General features: G+C 38.8%; 1 protein-coding gene across 3 annotated transcripts in view; it reads left to right on the top strand.

Annotated features, from left to right (window-relative positions):
* The window catches only part of IPCEF1 (interaction protein for cytohesin exchange factors 1), a 208627-nt gene that overhangs the window by 35495 nt on the left and 159993 nt on the right, over positions 1-13139 (top strand). The gene's annotated exons all lie outside the window — the stretch shown is intronic.

Below are 13139 nucleotides of genomic sequence, written 5' to 3'. Positions count from 1 at the left end.
CACCTCCCCGGTTCAAGCGATTCTCATGCCTCAGCCTCCTGAGTAGCTGGAATTACAGACATGCACAACCATGCCCAGCTAATTTTTGTATTTTTAGTAGAGAGGGAATTTCACCATGTTGGCCAGGCTGGTCTTGAACTCCTGGCCTCGTTGATCTGCCTCCCTTGGCCTCCCAAAGTGCTGGGATTACGGGTGTGAGCCAACACACCTGGCCAACATTTTCTTTAGGAGGCACTTTTACCTCTTCTTTTCCAGGTCTTTAAGTCTTTTATTTTTTCTTATTTTGTTACATTGGTTAATACTGCCAGTACGATGATAGCAGAAGTATGTGATAGCACATCATTTACATTTTTCCCAACCATAGGGGGGTGTGTGTGTGTTTAAAATTTTTAAACTTTTTGTAGAGGCAGGGCCTCACCATTTTGCCCAGGCTGGTCTTCAGCTCCTGGCCTGAAGTGATTCTCCTGCCTCAGCCTTCCAAAATGCTGAGATTACAGGTGTGAGACACCTTGCCTAGCCTGTAGGTGGCCTTTTCATCAGATGAAGTTCCCTTCTATTTCTTGCATGCCTGAAGGTTTTTTGTTTTTTGTTTAGTTTTTAATCGTAAATGTTTTTGAAGTTTGGTGAATGCACTTTCGGCATCTATTAAGGTAATCATATGGTTTTCCCCTTTATTATTTTAATATGGTGATATATATTGATTGAATTTCAAATGTTAAGCTTGGGTAACCACACAGTCATTGTCCTTTTTATTTATTGTTGAGTTCAACTTGCAAATATTTTGGTAACAGCGTTTGCATCCATGTTCATGAGAGATCCTGATCTACAATTTTCTTTTCTTAAAATGTTCAGGTTAGGTTTTGGTATCGGGGTTCCATTGTCCTCATGAAAAGACTTGAGAATTATCTCCTCCTCTACCTTCTAAAAGGTTTTGTAAGGTTCCTTGGGTTTTTGTTTTTTTTTTTTTTTTTTAGAAAGAGTCTCTCGCTGTCACCCAGGCTGAAACGCAATGGCGCGATCCTGGCTCACTGCAGCATCTGCCTCCTAGGTTCAAGCAATTCTCCTGCCTCAGCCTCCCAAGTAGCTGGAGCTACAGGTTCGTGCCACCACACCCGGCTAACTTTTTTGTATTTTTAGTAGAGATGGGGTTTCACCATTTTGGCCAGGCTAGTCTTGAACCCCTGACCTCAGGTGATCTGCCTGCCTCTGGCTCCCAAAGGGCTGGGATTACAGACGTGAGCCACCACACCTGACCTGAGTCTTTTGGATGCTTTTTATATTTTACTTCTTCAAAGGTTGAGAAGGAAATTTATACATATCACCCTCTTTCCTGAAATGTTATCTAGTATATAAGTTCATGAGTAAAAACTATTTTGCATCATCTGTAGGTTTCATTTATACAAATATTATAATTACTTACCTTCTAAAATTAGCATAGATATTTGAAGCATCAGAATTACTATTCAAAGGTAACACTGTTCAAAGGTAACATTTATTCATGTGTATACATATAGGCTGGGCATGGTGGCTCACCCCTGTAATCCCAGCACTTTGAGAGGTTGAGATGGGAGGATTGCTCGAGCCCAGGAGTTCGAAACTAGCCTGGGCAACAAGGAGAAACCCCATCTCTACAAAAAATACAAAAATTAGCCTGGTGCGGTGGTGTGTGCCTATAATTCCAGCTAGTCAGGAGGCTTAGGTGGGAGGATTGCTTGAGCCCAGGAGGTCAAGGCTAGTGAGCCATAATTGTACCACTGTGCTCCAGCCTGGGCAACAGAGCAAGATCCTGTCTCAACAACAACAAAAAAGAATTCATGAATATACATATACAAATATACACATGTGTATGTGTGAGTGTCTCTCTATATATGTCTATAGATAAAATTATATACACAATTTTTTAAAGGTGGCGTCTTGCTATGTTGCCCAGGCTGATCTAGAGCCCCTGGGCTCAAGTGATCCTCCCACATTAGTCTCCCAAGTAGCTGGAATCACAGGCTCGTACCACAGTGCCCGGCCATGTATATATAGTTTTGTTTGGGAAATTTAATATACTTCATTCACGCACAATTGGTACGTTCAATCCTTCCTATCCTAGGAAGTGGTTCTCTGGATACATAGTGTGACAGCCAGCTTTAAACAACTTTTCTTATTATTCTAAGAATAATAAGACTAATGTCTAAAAATTGACTGCCACCCTTTTTAATCAGTGACAGGAATTAAGAATATTAAGGTTTATTTAAATTCTCAGATGCACTAAAATCGGTATTAGAGCCAGTTTTTCTAGGCTTCTTGAAAACAAAGCTTTTCCTCAGGGAGGTTGAGGCCAGTTGCACTCATTGAGTCTCATCTCTTTTTATTTTCTCCAATCTCTTTTTCTCTAGAGTGAAATGAGCTGCGAAGTGGCCAAAAGATGAACAGGAAAGAGAAAAGAAAAAGGCGAGGTTTTGAATTAGACACAAACTGGAAAAATAAGTCTTGAAAGAGTTGAAAATGATTATTCCTTTTATTTTTGCTTCCTTGGTAGTTATGAACTATATGGTCAGCTTCTAGGATTTATAATTCAGGAGTTTTTGGGTTTTGTTTTCATTCTTTTTCACTTTTTTTATTACTTAGATAATAACATATGAATAAAAATGAGGAAGCAGTTTTGCAGATTGAAACTGAAAACAACAGAATAAAAGTTAGACAATAGCAATTTATTCTAAATTAGTGCTCGGAAGGGAATATTCTCATAATTTACGTTTTATATCTTTGGAAAAAATGCTTGTGTCTAAAATATGATTGGCCTCCTTAAATAGACAGGGGAGAGTTAGAACAGATATTTATGTTGTGATTTGAAATTTTGGGGATACAGCGATGATTAAGAGACCTCTTGAAAGCCAAGAATTTTCTCTTTTTCCAAAAGAAAAGCCCATGCCTGAGCCGTGCGTTGGGAGCGTGGAACAGACTTCAGGCTTGTTTATATGGTCTGCAGAGAGTGCATTCAAACACGATCTTGCTAATCTTGAAGTATCACACCCGGAGCCAGTTGCTGCTTTTGAAGGCTTTTTAAATTTAAATAAGATGTTTCCCCCCTTCACGTCTCAATTTAATTTTGTGCTTCTCACTCACTGATAAAAATAAGACATGACACATGCTTTGGTTAGGCTTGGAAAGCAATGATTGATAGCAAGAGAGAAACCTGAACCAGAGAAAGGGAGTTAAAAAGGGCCTGGGCTTGCGGGGGACCATCTTCTGTTTTCTTTATGTGGAAAACATCTTAGGAGTAGAAACAATGTTTTGAACAAATATATTTAAAAAATGTTTAGTAGGCACATTTTTCTGCCATGTTATAATGAGAAACAGATGTAGATGCTGTTGAATCATGTCAAATATGAACTGCCTGTGTACCCCATGTATATGTGTAAATATTTAACTAGAAAAACAGTCACATGAGAACTATTCTGGAGTGATCTTGGAAGCAGGAAGCCACAAATTATAGGTCTGAAATTTACCATGCATGGCTTATGAGTCCAGATAAGTAAAACCAAATGAAAAGACTCTGAAAATTTTATAAATAGTTCATGTTTTTGGGTAAGGGGAGGGAAGGGAAAAGAGCAGAATGAATTTTAATATACTTCATTCATGCACAATTGGTATGTTCAATTATAACCAGAGTACTAAGAATAATATGACAGGAATTTAGTTACGCATTTAAATCTAAGATATTAGTTATCACCCTGCTGCATAGACAAAATTACTATGGAATCATAGCTTATCTTCAATTGGGTTCTAAAGTCAGCATATAAAGCAAAAATTACAAACATTCACATTTATCCTTGAAAGTTCCCCTTGTTGACGTCACGTTTGAGACAGACACACACAGGTTTGCTAATGTGGCCAGTGCTGAAACAGATCATATCTTCTGAAGGTTCCAGATGATGAAATTGGCTTTTGTTTATGGATGGAATGAGGGAAAAAAATAATTATTGACATTGGGTGCATGTTGTATAGAAAATATGTATTGTTTTCTTTTTCTTCTTTTTTTTTTTTTGGGACAGGGTCTCACTCTGTCAGCCAGGCTGGAGCGCAGTGGTGTGATCTCGGCTCACTGAAACCTCTCCTGGGCTCAAGCAATCTACCCACCTTGGCCTCCCAAAGTGCTAAGACTACAGGCATGAGCCACCACACCTAGCCAAGAAAATACATATTGTTAAAACCAGAAGCACATCATGATTCTAGTAAGGTAGAAATGACAGCAGATTTGTGCCTTCCATCTCAGTCCCAGTCTGGGTCTTATCCTTCTGAAGGGCAAGAGTGGAATGAATACTACCCTACATTATTCCTTCATTTGATTTCAACTTAAATTTTAATTTCATGGAAATAATATTCTCTAATTACCTTCTGTGACTTAAATTATTTCACTGGGGCACATGTAGTGAAAGGCATAGTTCATAAGTGCTACAGCTCCATGAGTTTTGACAAATGCATATGTTCATGGAACTCAAACTATTACCAAAAAACAGAATTTTTCACATCTTGCTCCATTAAGGTCAACCCCACCACCCTCTACTCTCACCAGGGCAACCACTGTTCAGATTTCTTTCTCCAAAGATTAGTATTGCCTGTTCCAGAACTTCATAGCAAAGGCATCATGTGGCTTGTACTTTTACATATCTGACTTCTTTTGTTCAGCATAATGTGTGTGAGATTAATTTATGCTCTTGGGTAAATTATCAGTAGTATTTTGTTTCTGTTTATTACTGTATATTCTGTCATATGAATATACTACAATTTGTTTATCTGTTCCTATTGATGAACAGTTGGGTTTTTTCCAACCTGAATTATAAGCAAACTAGCTATAAATATTCATAGACGAATCTTTGCATGGGTACATGTTTTTCTTTCTCTTGAGTAAATACTAAAGGGCAGAACTGGTGGTCACAGAACATGTTATGTTTAACTTTATAAGAAAGCACCAAACATTTAAAAAAGATGGTTGTAGCTTTTTACATTCTCATCTTTATATGAGAGTTCTGGTTCCTTCAGATCTGACCAACATCTTTCTGACTTTTGCCATTGTAGTGGGTGTGTAGTGGTATCTCATTGTGGTTTCATGGCATTTTCCTAATGATTCACTATGTTGAGCGCTGTTTTATGTGTTTATTGGCCATTTTTACATTTTTTTGTTAAGTGTCCAGGTCATTTGCTCTTTTTTTTTTTTGAGATGGAGTCTCGCTGTGTCGCCCAGGCTGGAGTGCAGTGCAGTGGTGCAATCAATCTTGGCTCGCTGCAGCCTCCGCCTCCCAGGTTCAAGTGATTCTCCTGCCTTAGCCTCCTGAGTAGCTGGGATTACAGGAGCCTGCCACCATGCCCTGCTAATTTTTTGTATTTTTAGTAGAGACGGGATTTCACTGTGTTGGTCAGGCTGGTCTCGAACTGCTGACCTCGTGATCCACCCACCTCAGCCTCCCAAAGTGCTGGGATTACAAGTGTGAGCCACCGTGCCTGGCCCATTTGCTCATTTTTAATTGGTCTACTTGTCATTTTATTGTCGAGTTGGAGGAATTCTTTATATATTCTAGGTATAGATTCTTTGACAGATATGTGTTTGATAAATATTTTCTCCCAGCTTGTGGCTTGCTTATTCTATTAACATCACTTGTGATTTGAATTTTTTTCTTTTATGTTTAGTGCTTTCCGTATCCTGAGTAAGAAATCTTTGCCTACCCCAAGATCACAAAAATATTACTTTATATTTTCTTCTGGAAGCTTTATAGTTTCAGCTGTCATGTTTAGGTCTATGAGGTAGGAATTGAAGTTAATTTTTTTTCATATGGCTATCCAGTTTTTCCAGCAGTATTATTATTATTCCAATTAACTAATTTTAATTAAGAAAATTGTACCTACTTACTGGGTACATGTTGTTTTAAAATATGTATATATTGTGGAATGGCTAAATTTAACTAAATAACATGTCTAACCTTACATACTCATTTTTTGTTGTGAGAACACTTAAAATTTACACTTTTAGTGATTTTCAGGAAAACAATACATTGTTATTAACTGTACTCACCATGTTGTACAATAACTCTCTTGAGTTTATTCCTCCCGTCTCATTGAACTTTTGTATAGTTTGACCAACATCTGCTCTTCCCCTAACCCTTGGTAACTAACCACCATCCTATTCTTTGCATCTATGAGTTCAACCTCTTTAGAATCCACATGTCAGTGAGAGTATGCAGTATTGGTTTTTCTGTGTCTGGCTTATTTCATGTAACTTAATGTTCTCCAGGTTTATTCATGTTGTTGCGAATGACAGGATTTCCTTCTCTTTTTAATGCAGAATAGTATACCTTGTGTATCTAGGCATAGCTCGGAGATATTGCAGGTTTGGTTCCAGACCACAGCAATAAAGTGAGTATCACGATAAAGTGAGTCACCTTAATTTTTTTGGTTTCCCAGTGCATATAAAAGTTATGCTGTGCTGTAGTTTATTAAGTGTACAATAGAATACATCTAAAAAAGTGTGCTTCCCTATGAGTGAAGGAGAGGGCCAATAATGGCAACCCAACCAGGGTTTTACAGAGTGTTACCTAAAGTGAGGGTTAAGAATTTGCACATGTTGGCTGGGAGCAGTGGCTCTTGCCTATAATTCCAGCACTTTGGGAGGCTGAGGCGGGCGGATTGCTTGAGGCCAGGAGTTCAAGACTAGCCTGGCCAACATGGTGAAACTCTGTCTCTACTGAAAATACAAAAATTAGCTGGGCCTGGTGGTTCATGCCTGTACTTGCAGCTACTTGGGAGGCAGAGGCACAAGAATAACTTGAACCTGGGAGGCGGAGATTGCAGTGAGCTGAGATTGGGCCACTGCACTCTAGCCTGGGCAACAGAGTGAGACTGTCTCAAAAAAAAAAAATTGCACATTTTAATTTTGATTCTAAATTTCTGTACTTAGATTTTCATCAATTTCCCATCAATATTTATATTTAAAACTTCAAATTTTACTCTGTTTTCCCTATTTGAAGACAGATGGGGGACTGGTATCTCAGGGCCAAATACAGGGATGCTAGTGTGTCTGAATTATCAGCTCCCAAGCTTGGTGTAGATTCACAGTACTAAGATAAAATCCGGGACTTACTTATCATTAATGGTGGATACTGGCCCATTCCCATCTGTGATCCTTGCCACAAAGGAAATTGACTTAGAGCCTCTGACTCTAGTTCTTGCCTTATGCCTTATAACTATATTCAAAATAAGGATCTTGACACTGAACTCCTTAGTGGGGATCTGGGCTACTTGTAACTCAGTTTATTTATGTCAATGAAACAGCTGTTATTAGAGAAAGCTGTTCAGTTTCTAAGGGCCCCCACTCTTTACTTTCACGGACCCTGTTTTTCCCTGTAGAAAAGTCATGTTCATAGAAATGCTCTGGCACTACAAATATTTACTGAGCACCAAGATGATTAAGTGCTTAGGGTACAAGAGTGAGCAAAAATATTCACTGTCCGTGTTCTCCCAGGACTTTTAGTCTAATGGAGAGACAGATGTTAATCAAGTAATCACACTAGTGGGCTAGGCGTGGTGGCTCACGCCTGTAATCCCAGCACTTTGGGAAGCCAAGGCGGGCGGATCATTTGAGGTCAGGAGTTCGAGATTAGCCTGGCCAACATGGTGAAATCCTGTCTCTACTAAAAATACAAAAAAGTTAGCTGGTCGTGGTAGCACACGCCTGTAATCTTAGCTACTCGGGAGGCTGAGGCAGGAGAATCGCTTGAACCGGGGAGGCAGAGGTTGCAGTGAGCTGAGACTGTGTCACTGCATTCCAGCCTGGGTGACAGAGACACTATCTCAAAAAAAAAAAAAAAAAAAGTAATCACAGTAGTCAAGGCATCATTACAAAGTACATGGGGCCCTGAAGGGAAAGGAACCCCTTTCTATGAGTGCTTATCCCTGAGATTTTTAGGGATAAAAATCATTTTCAAAAACTTGTTCTTTTGTGGTTTTTATCTTATCTCAATTTTGTCTTTTACAAAACTAAGAGCTATTTAGAGTGTTGCGTTTTTCATGTGAAAACTTGAGATCAGTTGCGGAGATGATCAATAGAGATGAGAATTCAATTAGAACCAGTAATTAATACTGTTCTGAGTTTTCCTTTAATGTTAGATGAAGCAAAGGAATTCTTAGGCTACTAAGGTAGAAAGAGAAACATAAGAGGAAGGGCAAATTTTAAAAAGTAAGAAGAAAACAAAAGTGTTCTAGGTAGATAGATCTGATTTTCACTAGTTTTTTCTTAGTATCTTTGTTGGTAATATAAACATAGGTATGTTTGCATTTTTTTGTAGTTTTAATTATAGGCTCAAACTTATATACAAAAGATTATGTCATTAATCTTTCCAATATGCTTGGCCCTCTTTTGCAAGAATTACTGGGCACAGAGCCATAGTGGCCAATTTGATTCTTCTATTGGCATTTATATTGGGCATTTCCCCCGACTCTGTTCTCAGTTTCTTATCTAAGATGAGCTGATAATCCTCCAAAGACTTGTTTTTTGTGATCAAAATGAAATGAGATTGAAAGCACTCTATAACTATAAATGTACAAAAATGTAAGTGGTATGACTATTAGCCAAGACCTGTGTTAACTCCCTTTTTGATGCCAGAGAAAGCACCAAGGTAAATGGCAGAGGCAAAAACAGAACCAGAAGATGTCTGGGCATGGTGGCTCACACCTGTAATCCCAGCATTTTGGGAGGCCAAGATGGGAAGATTGCTTGGGGCCAGGAGTTTAAGACCAGCCTGGCCAACACAGCGGGATCCCACCTGTACAAGAAATTAAAAAAAAATTAGCCAGGTGTTGTGGCACACACCTGTAGCGTCAGCTACTTGGGAGGCTGAGAAGGGAGGATTGCTTGAGTCCTGTAGTTTGAGGCTGCAGTGAGCTGAGATCATGCCACTGCACTCCAGCCTGGGTGACAGAGCGAGACCCTGTCTCAAAAAAACAAAAAACAAAACAAAAAAAGAACCAGAAGATGAATTTCTGGCTTCTTGGTGTTTTATGTCTCTTTTATATTAAAGCATACATACAATTCTACACCATTTTGGAATTTACTTGCCTATATAACCATACAGTAAAGCCTTAATAACTGTAACAGTGATTGAGTTGAAGAGATTAGGCTTAACCAAAACATCTTTCTTTAATAAAGTCATTAGTATAGACAAATAGTAAAGAAAAACGTTTCCAATATCCAGTAGGATAGACTTTTGTAGTCTCTTAAAACATTTTGTTATAGTGTTAAATTGAAATACCACCTATCTATTGTTTAAACTCTCTAAGAAATCTGTGTGGCATTAATTTTTTTTCTTTTTTTTTTTTTGAGACAGAGTCTTGCTCTCTTGCTCAAGATGGAGTGGAGTGGCATGATCTTGGCTCACTGCAACCTCCACCTCCTGGGTTCAAGTGATTCTCCTGCCTCAGCCTCCTGAGTAGCTAAGATTACAGGCACCCACCACTACGCTTGGCTAATTTTTGTATTTTTAGAAGAGATGGGGTTTCACCATGTTGGCCAGGCTGGTCTCAAACTCTTGACCTCAGGTGATCTGCCCTCCACAGTCTCCCAAAATGCTGGGATTACAGGCGTGAGCCACTGTGCCCGGCCATGATTTTTTTTTTTTTTTTTTGAGACAAGGCCTCACAGCCTGCAGTGCAGTGGGGTTGATTTTGGCTCACTGCAACCTTCCCTTCCTGGGCTCAAGCGGTCGTCCCACCTTACCCTCCGAAAGTGTTAGGTGTGAGCCACTGTGCCCTGCCCAAGAAAAAGTTCTAAAAAATTTTTTGTTTATTCATCTTAAATTGACAAATACAAATTGTACATATTTATGGTTTACAACATGGTGTTTTGAAATATGTGTGCATTGTGGCATAGCGAAATCAAGCTCATTAACATATGTGTTACCTCACATACTTTTTTTGGTCATGAGAATACTCAAAATTTCTCTCGGAAATTTTCAAGTATACAATTCATTGTTATTAACTGTGGTCACCATGTTGTACAATAGCTCTCTTGAACTTATTCCTCCTGTCCAAATAAAAGTTTTGATTCTGGCCAGGAGCGGTGGCTCATGCCTGTAATCCCAGCACTTTGGGAGGCTGAGGCGGGCGGATCGTGAGGTCAGGAGTTCAAGATCACCCTGGCCAACATGGTGAAACCCCGTCTCTACTAAAAATACAAAAAATTAGCCGGGCGTGGTGGTGCATGCCTGTAGTCCCAGTTACTCAGGAGGCTGAGGCAGAAGAATCACTTGAACCTAGGAGGTGGAGGTTACAGTGAGCCGAGATCACGACACTGCACTCCAGCCCTGGTGACAGAGCAAGACTTCGTCCCCAAAAAAAAAAAAAAGTTTTGATTCTTTGACCAACATCTCTCCAATCCTTCCCTCTACACCAGCCCCTGACAACCACTATTATTCTCCCTGTTTCTCTAGGTTTGACTTTCTTAGGTTCCACATATAAATGAGATCATACAGTACTTATCTTTTTGTGACTGGCTTATTTCATGTAACAAAATGTCCTCCAGGTTCATCTATGTTATTGCAAATAACAGGATTGCTTTCTTTTTAAAAGTATTTTTAAGTGTATTCTGTTGTGCATATAGATCACATTTTCTTTATCTGTTCATCTGTTGATGGACAAAGATTGATTCCATATCTTGGCTATTGTGAATAGTGCTGCTATGAACGTGGGGCACAGACATCTCTTTAATATACTGATTTCATTTCTTTTGGATAAATATCCAGGATTTATCCAAAAGATAAAGAGATTGCTGGCCCATATCGTAGTTCTCTTTTTAATTTTTTGAGAAACTTCCATACTGTTTTCCATATTGGCTGTACTAATTTTCCTTCCCATTGACTGACTACACACAAGAGTTCCCTTTTCTACGCATCTTCACCAACACTTGTTATCTTTCATCTTTTTTTGAAAATAGCCATTCTGACAGGTGTGAGGTGATCTCTCACTACAGTTTTAATTTGTATTTTTATAATGATTAGTGATATTGAAAATTTTTTTCATACACTTGTTGGCCATTTTTATGTCTTCTTTTGTGAACTATCTATTCTGATTCTTTGCCCATTTAAAAAATTGGGTTATTTAAGAATAAGTGTTTGAGGAAACATAATGAGCACTTTTTTAAAAAACATATTTAGGAAATTGTGGTTCATGGAGAGGGGGATGGCCAGTGGCCAGTTGGAAGTATAGCTCTGGAGCTCAAGAGGTCTAGCTTGAAATATGGATTTGGTTGCCATTAGCATTGGTGATAATTCAATAAAAGGTAGTAAGAGAATGTAAAAAGAACATGAATAATATCCTAAGGAACACTGATATTTAAGGGATTAAAAGAGGCAAGGGGTTGCAAGGAGCTTGAGAAGAGATGAAAGAAGACTGGCAGAAAGTGGAGTACTGAAAGCCAAGGGAAAAAGAGTATTAGGACGGGATCCTGTGCTGCAGGGAGGTTAGTAAGAGAGAGATTGAAAAGCACTCCTTGAACTCAGCAAGAACAAAATGCCTGGCAGTTTTTCTTTCTTATTTTTTATTAATTTATTTTTAATTGACAAATAATAATTGTTCATATTTATGGGTTACAATGTGTTGTTTTGATTTATGTATACATTGTAGAAGGAGTCAATCAAGAGGGTTAGCATATTTATTCCCTTCCAACGTCATTTGTTTGGAGTGAGGACTTTAAAAATTAATTCTTTTAACAATTCTGCAATATACAATACATTATTATTAACTGTGTTCACCATGCAGTGCAATACAACATCAACACTTATTCCTCCAGTCTAACTAAAACTCTGTACCCTTTGATCACCATCTTCCCTTTCCTCACCCCTTCCCCCACCATCCCCAGCCCCTAGTCATCCCCTTTCTACTCTCTCTTTCTATGAGATTAACTTTTTAGATTCCACATATAAGTGAGATCATATAGTATTTGTATTTATATGCCTGGCTTCTTTCATTTAGCATAATGTCCTTCAATTCCATCCATTTTGCAAATTGCAGACTCTCCTTTTTCAGGGCTGTATAGTATTCCATTGTGTATATACATACCACATTTTCTTTATCCATTTACCTGTTGAACACATAGGCTGATTCCATATCTTAACTATTGTGAATAATGCTGAAATAAACATGGGAGTAAAGATATCTCTTTGACATACTAATTTCAATTTCTTTGGATATACACCCAGAATATGGATTGCTAGATCATACGGTAATTTTATTTTTAGTTTTTGTGGAACCTCCATACTATTTTCCAAAATGGCTGTACTAATTTACATTCCCACCAACAGTGTGCAAGGGTTCTCTTTTCTCTGCATCCTTGCCAACATCCTAGACCTCCTCCCTTTCCTCTAGTTTTCAAAGAAATAGAAAGAAAGAAAATAGCCATTCTAACAGGTATGAGGTGATATCATTGTGGTTTTAATTTGCATTTCCCTGATGGTTAGTGATGTTCAGCATATTTTCGTGCATCTATTTGCCAATCATATGTCCTCTTTTGAGAAATGCCTGGCAGTTTTGATGTGGGCATCTTGATTCAGCTGAGGTTGAGCTCCACTTATATTATTAGGTCTTGGAGAGCTGAGTGTATGGTAAGAATTGGAGCAGTAGGAACAGACTTCTTTTACAAAGATTGACTAAAGGGAAAGTTTAAAAATGCACAGGGACGGCCAGGTGCGGTGGCTCACGCCTGTGTTCCTAACATTTTGGGAGGCCGAGGTGGGCGGATCACTTGAGGTCAGGAGTTCAAGACCAGCCTGGCCAACATGATGAAACCCCGTCTCTACTAAAAATACAAAAATTAGCCGGGCATGGTGGCATGTGCCTGTAATCCCAGCTACTTGGGAGGCTGATCCAGGAGAATTGCTTGAACCGGGGAGGCGGAGGTTGCAGTGAGCCGAGATCTCACCATTGCACCCCAGCCTGGGAGACAGAGCAAGACTCCATCCAAAAAAAAAAAAAAAAAAAAAAAGAAAAGCAGAGTGACTAAATAGCTTTAGTGGAAAGAATATTATTTTAAGGTGGGTAGGATTTCACAAAGATTGTGGATCACAGAGGAAAGTAGAGAGGAATTGTTTAAAGATACAGGACAGAAG

This window comes from Pongo pygmaeus, chromosome 5, assembly GCF_028885625.2.
Source record: "Pongo pygmaeus isolate AG05252 chromosome 5, NHGRI_mPonPyg2-v2.0_pri, whole genome shotgun sequence".
In the NCBI taxonomy this organism is placed as follows: Eukaryota; Metazoa; Chordata; class Mammalia; order Primates; family Hominidae; genus Pongo; species Pongo pygmaeus.
The sequence above is the reverse complement of the archived record's forward strand: the minus strand, read 5'-3'. Positions and strand labels throughout refer to the sequence as shown.